Here is a 14802-nt window from a genome sequence, read left to right on the forward strand (position 1 = left end):
GGGGTCATTCTAGCAGTCACACCAGCCAGGAGTCAACCTGGGACACCTTGGTCTACTGCCATTGCTTTGTGAGAACACATAATGTCACTATTGAAAACTGATCCTACACAAAATGGTCAAGTAATTTATTGTACAAATTGAGACACTTTTGATAATAGAAAGGAATGCTGTTAATAATTATGCCAGGACAAGAGACGTTAGCCAGGACTGTTTCAGAAAACCAGGATGTATGGTTACCTTCTATGTAATTCAAGATCTTGTTCACCCTATGTGGTTTGCTGAGGCAGGTGGATTTCATTCTTCAGTGTTAAGTGCAGATAACAGTGTTCTATGCTTAGAATCTCAGTGCCACACTCAAAGTGCACCTCTTCTTCCATTCAAATACTCAGCCCTGCTCAGCCCTCTGCTTCAAGGTCAAGTTCCTAGAGGATCAAGATGAACTCTGGTTTCTGCCTCCCTCACCCTTGCCTCTCCAGGATGCCCTTCAGGAAGTCAGGCTACTCTCTGGAGATCCACCCCTTTGGAGGTCAGAAGTCTTACCTTCCAAAGACCCACCACCCAAACACAAAGAGCTCAATGATACACTCCAAGGAAAGCTCCAAGGTGCACACCTTTCCTTCCAGACACTTTCCACACTCCTTTGAAGCTTCCGCATCTGGAGAAGAGAAAAAGTTTGGTAAAAGCCAGTGTTAGAGACATCATTTGTTTCTATGGTCAGACCTGAGTTTTCTAAGCTGTTATCAACTGGCCTGTTTAGGCAACATCTCTATACTTCTACATTTCTTTCTTTCTTTCTTTCTTTCTTTCTTTCTTTCTTTCTTTCTTTCTTTCTTTCTTTCTTTCCTTTCCTTTCCTTTCCTTTCCTTTTCTTTTCTTTTCTTTTCTTTTCTTTTCTTTTCTTTTCTTTTCTTTTCTTTTCTTTTCTTTTAAATGGAATCTTGCCCTGTTGCCCAGGCTGGAGTGCAATGACATGATCTCAGCTCACTGCAATTTCCAGCTCCTTCACCCTGCCTCAGCCTCCCAAGTAGCTGGAGTTACAAATGCCCACCACCACGCCCAGCTAATTTTTGTATTTCTAGTGGAGATGGGGTTTCACCACGTTGGCCAGGCTGGTCTCGAACTCTTGACCTCGTGATCTGCCCACCTTGGCCTCCCAAAGTGCTGGGATTACAGGCAAGAGCCACTGCACCCGGCCTACTTCTACATTTCAAAATAATTATCAGAATGAGTTCACATTGCTCATGATTTGAGGAGAAAAGGGAAAGGAAGAAAAAGAATATTTGCTAAATCCCTAGTATTGTGTAGTGTTGGGAATATATGGATGAAGAAGACATAATATCTGGTTTTGAGAAGGCGAGAAGGAGGGACAGATATAATACATGTGTATATGATAACTCCTATAACAGAAACATAGAAGAAGGAGTAATTCTCCATGTCTGCATCCAATAAGAGGTGACATTAAATCTGAATTATTCTAGACTTAGAAGAAACATGACATGCCACATATTAAATAAGCTGACCATGTGTTAGCAAAGCCATTCTTTACTGGAGGACTAAAAACATTTTCCATCCTAGGTGAATATCTTAAATGGAAGTACCAAATAGAAGTACCCCCCAAAATGAGCAACTTAATCTATCAAGTTGTATGGAGTTGGTAAATTCTTTATAACACCAGGCTTCAGAGGAAACCAAATCCTCTTCCATTGGCAATTATTAGAGTAGTGCACAAATACCCACATTCTGATAATACAAGTAATGCTGAGATATTTACTCAAGACCCCATCACCCTAAATGGGAATACCCAACACGATGTCACTGCCTTGAGGGTTTCCAATAAAGTCTGCATTTTGTGTACAGCTTTTTATAAAACTTTTCTTTTAGGTTCAGCGGTACATGTGCTGGTTTGTTATATAGGTAAATTGCATGTCACAGGGGTTCGTTGTACAGATTATCTCATCACCTAGGTAATAATCTTACTATCCAATAGGTGGTTTTTAGGTCCTCTCCCTCCTCTACCTTCCACCCTCAAGTACACATGTGTTCATGTGTAGTCAATGTTTGCTCCCATTTATAAGCAAGAACATTCAGTATTTGGTTTTCTGTTCCTGAATTAGTTTGCCTATGATAATGGCCTCAAACTCCATTCATGTTGCTGCAAAGGACATAATCTTGTTCTTTTTTATGGTTGCATAGTATTCCATAGTGTATATATACCACATTTTATTTATCCAGTCTACTATTGATGGGCATTTAGGAGGTTGATTCCATGTCTTTGCTATTGTGAATAGTGCTATGATGAGTATATGCATGTATGTGTCTTTATAGTCAAATGGCTCATATTCCTTTGGGTATACACCCAATCATGGGACTGCTGGGTTGAATGGTAATTCTGTTTTAAGTTCTTTGAGAAATTGCCACACTGCTTTCCACTATGACTGAACTAATTTACAGTCTGTGTATTCTGTTTTCACACTGCTGATAAAGATATACCCGAGACTGGGCAATTTACAAAAGAAAGAGGCTTATTGGACTTACAGTTCCACATGTCTAGGGAGGCCTCACAATCATAATGGAAGGAGAAAGGCATGTCTCATATGGTGGCAGACAAGAGAGCTTGTGTAGGAAAACTCCCATTTTTAAAACCATCAGCTCTCATAAGACTTATTCACTATCACAAGAACAGCACAAGAAAGACCTGCCCCCACGATTCAATTATCTCCCACCAGGTCCCTCCCACAACACATGGGAATTCAAGATGAGATTTGGGTGGGGACACAGCCAAACCACATCATTCTGCCTCTGTCCCCTCCCAAATCTTATTTCCTCACATTTTAAAACCAATCATGCCTTTCCTACAGTCTCTCAGTCTTTTTTTTTTTTTACTTATTTATTTATTTATTTATTATTATTATTATACTTTAAGTTCTAGGATACATGTGCATAACGTGCAGGTTTGTTACATATGTATATTTGTGCCATGTTGGTGTGCTGCACCCATCAACTCGTCAGCACCCATCAACTCGTCATTTACATCAGGTATAACTCCCAATGCCATCCCTCCCCCTCCCCCCCTCCCCATGATAGGCCCCGGTGTGTGATGTTCCCCTTCCCGAGTCCAAGTGATCTCATTGTTCAGTTCCCACCTATGAGTGAGAACATGCGGTGTTTGGTTTTCTGTTCTTGTGATAGTTTACTAAGAATGATGGTTTCCAGCTGCACCCATGTCCCTACAAAGGACACAAACTCATCCATTTTTATGGCTGCATAGTATTCCATGGTGTATATGTGCCACATTTTCTTAATCCAGTCTGTCACTGATGGACATTTGGGTTGATTCCAAGTCTTTGCTATTGTGAATAGTGCTGCAATAAATGTACGTGTGCATGTGTCTTTATAGCAGCATGATTTATAATCCTTTGGGTATACACCCAGTAATGGGATGGCTGGGCCATATGGTACATCTAGTTCTAGATCCTTGAGGAATCGCCATACTGTTTTCCATAATGGTTGAACTAGTTTACAATCCCACCAACAGTGTAAAAGTGTCCCTATTTCTCCACATCCTCTCCAGCACCTGTTGTTTCCTGACTTTTTAATGATCACCATTCTAACTGGTGTGAGATGGTATCTCATTGTGGTTTTGATTTGCATTTCTCTGATGGCCAGTGATGATGAGCATTTTTTCATGTGTCTGTTGGCTGTATGAATGTCTTCTTTTGAGAAATGTCTGTTCATATCCTTTGCCCACTTTTTGATGGGGTTGTTTTTTTTTTCTTGTAAATTTGTTTGAGTTCTTTGTAGGTTCTGGATATTAGCCCTTTGTTAGATGAGTAGATTGCAAAAATTTTCTCCCATTCTGTAGGTTGCCTGTTCACTCTGATGGTAGTTTCTTTTGCTGTGCAGAAGCTCTTTAGTTTAATTAGATCTCATTTGTCAATTTTGGCTTTTGCTGCCATTGCCTTTGGTGTTTTAGACATGAAGTCTTTGCCCATGCCTATGTCCTGAATGGTACTACCTAGGTTTTCTTCTAGGGTTTTTATGGTATTAGGTCTAACATTTAAGTCTCTAATCCATCTTGAATTAATTTTCGTATAAGGAGTAAGGAAAGGATCCAGTTTCAGCTTTCTACTTATGGCTAGCCAATTTTCCTAGCACCATTTATTAAATAGGGAATCCTTTCCCCATTTCTTGTTTCTCTCAGGTTTGTCAAAGATCAGATGGCTGTAGATGTGTGGTATTATTTCTGAGGACTCTGTTCTGTTCCATTGGTCTATATCTCTGTTTTGGTACCAGTACCATGCTGTTTTGGTTACTGTAGCCTTGTAGTATAGTAGATCTACCGAGCAAATGGAGAACAAAAAAAAGCAAGGGTTGCAATACTAGTCTCTGATAAAACAGACTTTAAACCATCAAAGATCAAAAGAGACAAAGAAGGCCATTATATAATGGTAAAGGGATCAATTCAACAGGAAGAACTAACTATCCTAAATATATATGCACCCAATACAGGAGCACCCAGATTCATAAAGCAAGTCCTTCGAGACTTACAAAGAGACTTAGACTCCCATACAATAATAATGGGAGACTTCAACACTCCACTGTCAACATTAGACAGATCAACGAGACAGAAAGTTAACAAGGATATCCAGGAATTGAACTCATCTCTGCAGCAAGCAGAGCTAATAGACATCTATAGAATTCTCCACCCCAAATCAACAGAATATACATTCTTCTCAGCACCACATCGCACTTCCAAAATTGACCACATAATTGGAAGTAAAGCACTCCTCAAAGTCTTAACTCATTTCTGCATTAACTCAAAAGTCCACAGTCCAAAGTCTCATTGGAGACAAGGCAAGTCCCTTCTGCCTATGAGACTGTAAAATCAAAAGCAATTTGGTTACTTCCTAGGGACAATGGGGGTACAGGTATTGGGTAAATATGGACACTTCAAATGGAGAAATTAACCAAAACGAAGGGGCTACAGTCCCCCTGAAAGTCCAAAATCCAGCGGGGCAGTCAAATTTTAAAGCTCCAAAATGATCTCCTTTGACTCCATGTCTCACATCCAGGTCATGCTGATGCAAGAGGTGGGTTCCCATGGTCTTGGGCAGCTCTGCCCCTGTGGTTTTGCAGGATATAGCCCCCCTCCTGGGTGCTGTCATGGCCTGGCATTGAGTGCCTGTGACTTTTCCAGGCACCTTGTGCAAGCTGTTGGTGGATCTACCATTCTGGGGTCTGGATGGTAGTTGCCTGCTTCTCACAGCTCCACTAGGCAGTGCCCCAGGAGGGACTCCATGTCGGGGCTCTGACCCCACATTTCCCTTTCATACTGCCCTAGCAGAGGTTCTCCTGCAACAAACTTCTGCCTGGGCATCCAGGCATTTCCATACATCCTCTGAAATCTAGGCAGACAATCTCAAACCTCAATTCTTGACTTCTCTGCACCTGTAGGCTCAACACCATGTGGAAGCTGACAAGACTTGGGGCTTCCACCCTCTGAAGCAACAGCCTGAGCTGCACCTTGGCCCCTTTTAGTCACAGCTAGAGTGGATGGAACACAAGGCACCAAGTCGCTAGACTGCACACAGCAAAGAGACTCTGGGCCCAGCCTGCAAAACCACTTTTCCTTCTAAGCCTCCAGGTTGTGATGGGAGGGGCTGCCACGAAGACCTCTGACATGCCCTGGAGACATTTTCCCCATTGTCTTGGGGATTAACATTCAGCTCCTCATTACTTATGCAAATTTCTGCAGCTGCCTTGAATTTCTCCTCAGAAAATGGGATTTGCTTTTCTATTACATTGTCAGGCTGCAAATTTTCCCAACTTTTATGCTGTTTCCTTTTTAAAACAATGTTTTTAACAGCACCCAAGTCATATCTTTAACGCTTTGCTGCCTAAGCTTCCACCAGATACCCTAAATCCTCTCTCTCAAGTTCAAAGTTCCACAAGTCTCTAGGGCAAGGGCAAAATGCTGCCAGTCTCTTTACTAAAATGTAACAAGAGTTACTTTTGCTCCACTTCCCAACAAGTTCCTCATGTCCATCTGAGACCACCTCAGCCTGGATTTCATTGTTCATATCATTATCAGCATTTTGATCAAAGCCATTTAACAAGTCCCTAGGGAATTCCAAACTTCCCCACATTTTCCTGTCTTTTTCTGAGCTCTCCAAACTGTTCCAACCTCTGCCTGTTACCAAGTTCCAAAGTTGCTTCTACATTTTTGAGTATCTTTTCAGCAGCGCCCCACTCTACTGGTACCAAATTACTGTATTAGTCTGTTTTCACACTGCTGATGAAGACATACCTGAGACTGGACAATTACCTCTGGAAAGAGGCCTCATAATTATGGCAGAAGCCGAAAGGCACATCTCACATCACAGCAGACAAGAGAAGAGAGCTTGTTCAGGGAAACTTCCATTTTTAAAACCATCTCATGAGACTTATTCACTGTCGTGAGGACAGCATGGAAAAGACCTGCCCCCATGATTCAATTACCTCCCACCAGGTCCCTCCCACAACACGGGGGAATTCAAGATAAGATTTGGGTGAGGACACAGCCAAACCATATCACCATCCCACCAACAATGTATATGCATTTTCTTTTCTCTACAAGTTGGTCAGCATTTGTTACTTTTTGAGTTTTTAATAATAGCCATTCTGAGTGCTGTGAGATGTTATCTCATTGTGGTTTTGATTTGCATTTCTGTGATGATTAGTGATGTTGAGCATTTTTTCATATGCTTCTTGAGCACATGTACATCTTCTTTTGAAAAGTGTCTGTTCATGTTCTTTGTGCATGTTTTAATGGGGTTGTTTGGTTTTTTCCTTGTAAATTTGTTTAAGTTCCTTATAGATTCTGGATATTCAACATTTATTGGATATATAGCTTGCATATATCTTCTCCCATTCTGTAGGCTGTTTACTCTGTTGATAATTTCTTTTGCTGTGCAGAAGTTCTTCAGTGTAATCAGATTCCATTTGACAATTTTTGGGTTTTATTGCAATTGTCTTTGGCAGCTTCATCATGAAATCTTTGCCAGAACGTACGTCTACAGTAACATTTTTTAGGTTGTCTTCTGGGTTTTTATAGTTGTAGGTTTTACATATAAGTCTCTAACCTAGCTTGCATTGATTTTTGTATATGGTGTAAGGAAGGAGTTCAGTTTTAATCTTCTTCATAGGGCTAACCAGTTATTCCAGTTCCATTTATTGAATAGGGTGTCCTTTCCCCATTGCCTGCTTTGTTGACTTTGTCAAAGATTAGACTGTTGTAGATGTGTGATTTTATTTCTGGGCTCTCTATTCTGTTTCCTTTTTTTTTTTTTTTTTTTTTTTTTTTTTTTTTGTACCATGCTGTTTTGGTTACACTAACCTTGTAGAATAGTTTGAAGTCAGGTAATGTGGTGTCTCCAGCTTTATTCCTTGTGCTTAGTATTGCTTTGGCTATTGGCACTCGTTTTGCTTCCACATGAATTTTAAAATAGTTTTTTATAATTATATGAAGAATGCCATTGATAGTTTATAGGAATAGCATTGAATCTATAAATTGCTTTGGGCAGTATGGCCATTTTAACAATATTGATTCTTCCTATCCATAAGCATTGAATCTTTGTGTCATCTCTGATTTATTTGAGCAGGGTTTTGTAATTCTCATTGTAGAAATTTTTCACCTCCTTGGTTAGCCATATTCCCAGGTATTTTATTTCTTTCCTGGCACTTGTGAATGTGATTCATTCCTCACCTGGCTCTCGACTTGGCTATTGTTGGTGTATAGAAATGCCAGTGATTTCTATGCATTGATTTGTAACCTGAAACTTTGCTGAAGTTGTTTATCAACTGAAGGAGCTTCTGGGCTGAGACTGTGGGGTTTTCCAGATAGAGAATTATGTTGTCTACAAACGGAGATAGTTTGACTTCCTCTTTTCCTATTTGGATGTCTTTAGTTTCTTTCTCTTCCCTGATTGCTCTGGCTAGGATATCCAGTACAATGTTGAATGTGAGTGGTGAAAGTGGGCATCCTTGTCTTGTTCCAGTTCTCAAATGTTTCAAGTTTTTGCCCATTCAGTATGATGTTGGTGTGGGTTTGTTACATATGGCTCTGATTATTTTGAGGTATGTTCCTTCATTGACTAGTGTATCAAGGGTTTTTAACATGAAAAGATTTTTCATTTTATCAAAGGCCTTTTCTGTGTCTATTGAGATGAGCATGTGGTTTTGGTTTTAGTTCTGTTTATGTAATGAATCACATTTATTGATTCATGTATGTTGAACAAACCTTGCATCCCAGAGATAAATCGTACTTGATTGTGGTGGATTAATTTTTTGATGTCTTGCTGGATTTTGTTTGCTGGTATTTTGTTGAGAAATTTTGCATCTATATTTATCAAGAATATTGTCCTGAGGCTTTCCTTTTATTCTGTCTGTGCCAGGTTTTGGTATCAGGAAGATGCTGGACTCATAGAATGAGTTTGGGAGGAGTCCCTCCTCCTCAATTTTTTGAAATAGTTTCAATAGGGATGGTACCAGCTTTCCTTTATACATGTGATAGAATTTAGTTGTGACTTCATCTGATCCTGGGCTTTTTATGATTGGTAGACTTTTGATTACTGATTCAATATCAGAACTCATTATTGGTTTGTTCAGGGATTCCATTTCTTCCTGGTTCAATCTTAGGAGGTGTAGGTTTCCAAGAATTTAGCCATTTATTCTAGGTTTTCTAGTTTTTTGTGCTTAAGGGTATTAGTAGTAGTCTCTGAGCATTTTTTTTTTATTTCTGTGGGTTGGTGGTAATGTCCTCTTTGTTATTTCTGACTGTGTTTATTTGGATCTTCTCTCTTTTTCTCTTTATTTGTCTAGCTAGTGATCTACTCATCTTATTTATTCTTTCAAAAAACCAACTCCTGATGTGTTGATCTTTTGTATGGTTTCTCACATCTCAATTTCCTTCAGTTTGCCTCTGATTTTGGTTATTTCTTGTCTTCTGCTAGCTCTGGGGTTGGTTTGCTCTTATTTCTCTAGTTCCTCTAGGTGATATGTTAGTTACTAATTTAAGATCTTTCTATTTGATGTGGGCATTTAATGCTATAAACTTTTCTCTTAACACAGGTATAGCTGTGTCCCAGATAGTCTGGTATGTTGTATCTTTGTTCTCATTAGTTTCAAAGTATTTCTTGATGTCTACCTTAGTTTTATTGTTTATGCAAAAGTTACTTTGGAGCAGATTGTTTAATTTCCATGTAACTGTGTGCTTTTGAGCAGTTTTCTTAGTATTGATTTCTATTTTTATTGTACTGTGATCCAAGAGTGTGTTTGGTATAATTTGGGTTTTTTTAATTTGCTGAGGATTATTTTATTGCCAATTGTGTGGTCAATTTTCGTGTATGTGCCCACGCAAAGGAGGAAAATGTATATTCTGTTGTTTTTGGATAGAGAGTTCTGTAGGTGTATGTTAGGCTCATTTTGTCAAATGTTGAGTTCAGGTCCCAAATATCTTTATTAGTTTTCTGCCTCAATTATCTAATACTGTCAGTGGAGTGTTGAAGTCTCCCACTATTACTGTTTGGTTATCTAAGTCTCTTTGTATGTTTTTAAGAAATTGCTTTATAAATCTGGGTGTTCCTATGTTGCATGCATATATATTTAGGACAGTCAGATCTTCTTGTTGAATTAAAATCTTTGCCATTATATAATGTCCTTCTGTGTCTTTTTTGATTACCATTGGTTTAAAGTCTGTTTTGTCTGAAATTAGAACAGCAACCCCTGCTTTTTCCTGTTTTCCATTTACTTGGTAGATTTTTCTCCATCTCTTTACTTTAAGTCTATGGGTGTCATTACATGTCAGATGATTCTCTTGAAGACAGCATAGAGTTGGGTCTTGCTTTCTTTATTCCACTTGCCATTCTTTGCCTTTTAATTGGAGCATCAGTTGAGGTTTGATTTTGTCATCATGTTGTTAGCTGGTTATTATTCAGACTTGATGGCTTGATTGCTTTATAGTGTTAATGGTCTATGTACTTAAGTGTGTTTTTGTGGTGGCCAATATTAGTCTTTCCTTTCCATATTTAGCACTCCCTTAAGGACCTCTTGTAAGACAGTCTACTGGTAAGAATTCCCTTAGCATTTGCTTGTCTGAAAAAGATCTTGGTCAGGCATGGGGGCTCACGCCTGTAATCCCAGCACTTTGGGAGACCAAGGTGGGCGGATCACCTGAGGTCAGGAGTTTGAGACTAGCCTGGCCAACATGGTGAAATTCTGTGTCTATCAATAATACAAAAATTAGCCAGCCATGGTGGCACACGCCTGTAATCCCAGCTACTCAGGAGGTTGAGGCAGGATAATCGCTTGAACTTGGGAGGTGGAAGTTGCAGTGAGCCGAGATCGCACCAATGCACTCCAGCCTGGGTGACAGAGCAAGACTCCATCTTGGGAAAAAAAAAAAAATCTTATTTTTTCTTCACGTTAGTCTGGTGCAGTTCCCTTTTTAGTGATCTGCTCCTTCTTTCTAGATGCCTTTAACATATTTTCTTTCATTTCAGACTTGGAAATCTGATTACTGTGTGTCTTGGGGATCGTCATCTTGTACCGTATCACACAGGGGTTCTCTGCATTTCTTGAATTTGAATGTTGGCCTCTCTAACAAGGTTAGGGAAATTTTCATGGATGATGTCCGTAACTATGTTTTCCAAGCTGCTTACTTTCTCTCCCTCTTTTTCAGGCTAGCCAATGAGTCATAGGTTTAGTCTCTTTCCATAATCCCACGTATCTCAGAAGTTTTGTCAATTCTTTTTTGTTTCTTCTTTACTTTTGTCTGATTGAGTTACTTCAGAGAACTGGTTTTTGAGCTGAGATTCTTTCCTCAGCTTGGTTGATTCTGCTGTTAATACTTGTAATTGTACTATGAAATTCTTGAAGTGAGTTTTTCAGCTCTATCAGATCAGTTTGGTTCTTTCTTTTCTTTTCTTTTCTTTTTTTTTTTTTTTTTTGACAGAGTCTCACTCTGTCACCCAGGCAATGGCACAATCTCGGCTCATTACAATCTCCACCTCCCAGGTTCAAATGATTCTTCTGCCTCAGCCTCTCGAGTAGCTGTGATTACAGTGCCTGCCACCTTGCACATTTTTAATAGAAACAGGGTTTCACCATGTTGACCAGGCTGGTCTCAGACTCCTGTCTTAAAGTGACCTGCCCACCTTGGCCTCCCAAAGTGCTGGGCTTACAGGCATGAGCCACCGCATCCAGCCTGGTTCTTTCTTAAAATTGCCATTTTGCCTTTTATCTCCTCTATCATTTCATTGTATTCCTTAGATTCCTTGGATTGGGTTTCAACTTTCTCCTGAATATTGATGATCTTTGTTCCTATCCATATTCTGAATTATATTTCTGTCATTTCAGCCATTTCAATCTGGTGAAGAACCATTGTTGGGGAACTAGTGCAGTTGTTTGGAGGTAAGAACATACTCTGGCATTTTGAGCTGCCAGAGTTCTTGTGCTGGTTCTTATTTGTGTGGCATAGTGTTCCTTTAACTGTGGTGTAATCTGAGTAGAGTCTGTTGTCTTCATTTCTGGATATTTTCAGCAGGCCGAGGCTTCGTGCAGGGTCTCTTGTAGCTGAATTCTTGTCCTTGGTTTCATGGGGTGTATACTAGCAAAATATTTTTGGCGTTGAAGTTTTGGGTTGGTAGACAGCACTTAAGTGTAATGGCCAGTAGATAGGTTCTTGCTCATCCACGTGGCTCCTCTGTATTTCCTTGTGTTTGCAACCATGCTCCATCTCAATGCTTTGAGAGTGTGGGCTCCTCTCCCACTCAAGTGTTAACTACAGACCTCATTTTGGCACTCCTAGGTTTCACACCACAGCCCTGGGGCAAGCTCAGCCTTTATGTTGCCTGCCTGGCTTGGGGGCAGGGATCTCAGCAGTGGCAATGGCAAAGGATCTTTCACTTGTCTCTTACGGCTCCATCTTCAGAGAAATGCAGGGCCCTTACCAATCTGGGTGATTGGCCTGGAGTGGGGCAGCTGTGTGGGCTCAACCTGGGGGCCCTGTCTGGCAACAAATAGTAGGGGCAGGGAGCTCATGGGGTAGACAGACTGGCCTCTTCTCCTTATGGCGGCTGCAGCATGTTAGAGGTATAAGGCACTCAGGGTCTTTGTTCCTTCTCAGTCTGAAGTCAGCGAGGGCAGTACCCCTACAGTGGCAGTAGCAGTGGCAGAGGTGCTCTCAGTTGCCTCTGGGAGTTCCACCCCAGAGAAACACAGCCACTGCCAACGGGAATGTTAAGCCAGGGATTGAGACAACTATACTGGGGGCCTGAGCCAGGGGCCCTCCTTGATAAAGAGCAGGGTGTCAGGGCTCACAGGGAAGAGAGAATGAGCTCCTTTCCTTATGGTAAGTGTGGCGTGCTGGGGCACAAATAAAGCCCTCAGACTCTGTTCCTTCCCCAGTCCAAGAGGAACAAGGGCAAAACTGCTGCAATGGCAATGGCACAGAGATTGTCAGTTGCCACTTGGAGCTCGATCCTAGGGAAACACAGAGCCACTACCAGTGGGAGCACTCAGTCAGGGATGGGGCAGCTGCTCTGTGGTCCCCAGCTGAGGACCCTGCCTGGTGAAGACTAGGGGGTGGTGGCTCACAGGAAAGAGAAACTGAGCTCCTCTCCATAGGGTAGCTGTGACATGCTGGAGGTGCCACCAATGTGACCAGGCCCTTTGTTCCTCCCCCTGCCCAAGGGTAGTAAGGGTGGTACCACTGCAGCCACAATGCGAGAGGGTCTGAGGGTTGTCGCTGGGATTTCCTTTCCAGGGAAATGCAGAGCCACCACCAGCTGACGTGTTCAAGCAGAGGCAAGGTGGTTGTGCTGGGTGACCTGTTTGGAAGGCTGTATTCGTCTATTCTTGTACTGCTGTCAAGAAATACCTGAGAGTGGGTAATTTAGAAAGAAAAGAGGGTTAATTGGGTCATGATTCTGCTGGCTGTACAGGAAGCATGGCAGCATCTGCTTCTGGGGAGGCTTCAGGGAGCTTTGACTCACGGTGGAAGGCAAAGCAGGAACAGGCATCTTAATGGCAGGAGCAGGACCAAGGTGAGTGGGGGGACAGTGCCACACACTTTTTAAAAACCAGATCTAGTGAGAACTCACTATCATGACAGACTACCAACGGGGAAATCCACCCCCATGATCCAATCTCCCACCAGGCCCCACCTCCAATACTGAGGATTATAATTTAACATAGGGATTATAATTTAACATAAGATTTGGGCAGGGACACAGATCCTAACTATGTCAAAGGCCCTGCCCAGTGAGGAGTAACAGGACCTGCCTGGAACACAGTCCTGTTGCTTTTCCATAAGGCAGCAGTGCTGTGCTGGAGGTCCTTCTTAGTCCTCAGTCCTTAGTCTTTTTGCTCCCTCCCAAGCCTGAGGGCAGCAGGAGCAGGAGCTGTAGAGAACAGAAATAGCACGTCTGCCCACTTCTGCTGGGAGTTCTGTCCCAGGGCAGCGCAGGGCTGCCAATGCTACATGAAACTGGACTTCATTCTTGGCAGAATGTGGCAAGCTCCCATTTACCAGCACCCTGCCACACAACAGATCAAGAAATCCACACCCTCTAAACCCATGAACCTGAAAATTGGCATCACAAAAAAGTACTTTCACACATTGTGGGTTTAGAACCTGCCCGAGCACCCAAGCGGGGGTAGGGTGGGTGGGGACCCAGGTTATGAGGCCCTGCCCAATAAGAGTAGCAGGGACAGAGAACCATGAGGAAAACAGAGTGGCCACTTTTCTTTAAGGGGGCTATGCTCGGTGGAGGGCTGCATTAGTCCTTCATCTTTTCACTGTCTCCCAAGCCGAGGGCAGAAAGGACAGGGGCTCCAGAGCAGCAAAAATGGCAGGCCTGTCTGCCACCACTGGGAGCTCCCTCGCAGAGCAGTGCAGAGCTGCTACCAGCACCCCAGAAGGGGCGAGGTGGCTGGGGTCCCATGTTGGGAGGCCCTGCCCACTGAGGGTAAGTAGGGGCAGTGACCCACATGGAAAACAGTCTGGCCACTTTTTCGTAAGACAGTTGCACTGTGCTGGGGGCTGTGTTCGTCTTGAATCGCTTTGCGGCCTCCTGAGCCTGAGGGCAGCGGGAGCTGGGAGCTGCAGAGCAGGAAAACTAAGAGGCCTGCCTGCCACCACTGGGAGCTCCATCCCAGGCAAGTGCGGAAGTCAGAGAGCTCAGGCGGTACTGGGGGCTGCACTAGGGTCCTAGGCCAGTGGGCCTAGTCTGGTGGGGTACAGTGGAGGTAAGGCCTGCAGTCCGTCCAGTCCCCAGCCCTGTCAATTCAGCCTCTACCCCACAGACGTGTGACGGAGTCTTGCTTCCCCCATCGCCAGAGCTGCCATAGCTGGTGCCAGGGTGCCCAGGGGTCTAAGGGCCTCAGGAAGCCATGTGCGCCTGAGTGGTGGCTCTGCCCAGGCTCTAAGCAGCTCTTCATGTCAGTCTGGAGGCCCGTTCTGACTGGGGAGAGCCTCTCCTGGCTCCGTGCCGATCCTGGGGCCGGTAGCTGTCCGGTCTCTCTCTTCTCCCTTCTCCATGAGCTGTGTTGCTTCCCGGATGCATCCCAACTTGTCCACCTGGATGATCCAGTTGAAGAGCTAACGTTTATTCGCCACGCTTTCTCCTCTCTGTGAGCGTGGCGCACACCAGCTGCTTCTAGTCAGCCATCTTGGCAAAAAAAAAAAAAAATCTAGTTTCTTTCTACACTGAATGGCAGTGGAACTCTAAGATTCAGTGGGACCTGGCAGTTTGTTCCCACTGG

General features: G+C 42.8%; 1 protein-coding gene across 1 annotated transcript in view; it reads left to right on the forward strand.

Moving 5' to 3' along the window:
* TMCO5A (transmembrane and coiled-coil domains 5A) overlaps positions 1–14802 on the forward strand; it is a 63813-nt gene that overhangs the window by 34690 nt on the left and 14321 nt on the right. The window lies entirely within an intron of this gene.

The sequence above is a fragment of the Chlorocebus sabaeus genome, chromosome 26 (assembly GCF_047675955.1).
Source record: "Chlorocebus sabaeus isolate Y175 chromosome 26, mChlSab1.0.hap1, whole genome shotgun sequence".
NCBI classification, from domain to species: Eukaryota; Metazoa; Chordata; class Mammalia; order Primates; family Cercopithecidae; genus Chlorocebus; species Chlorocebus sabaeus.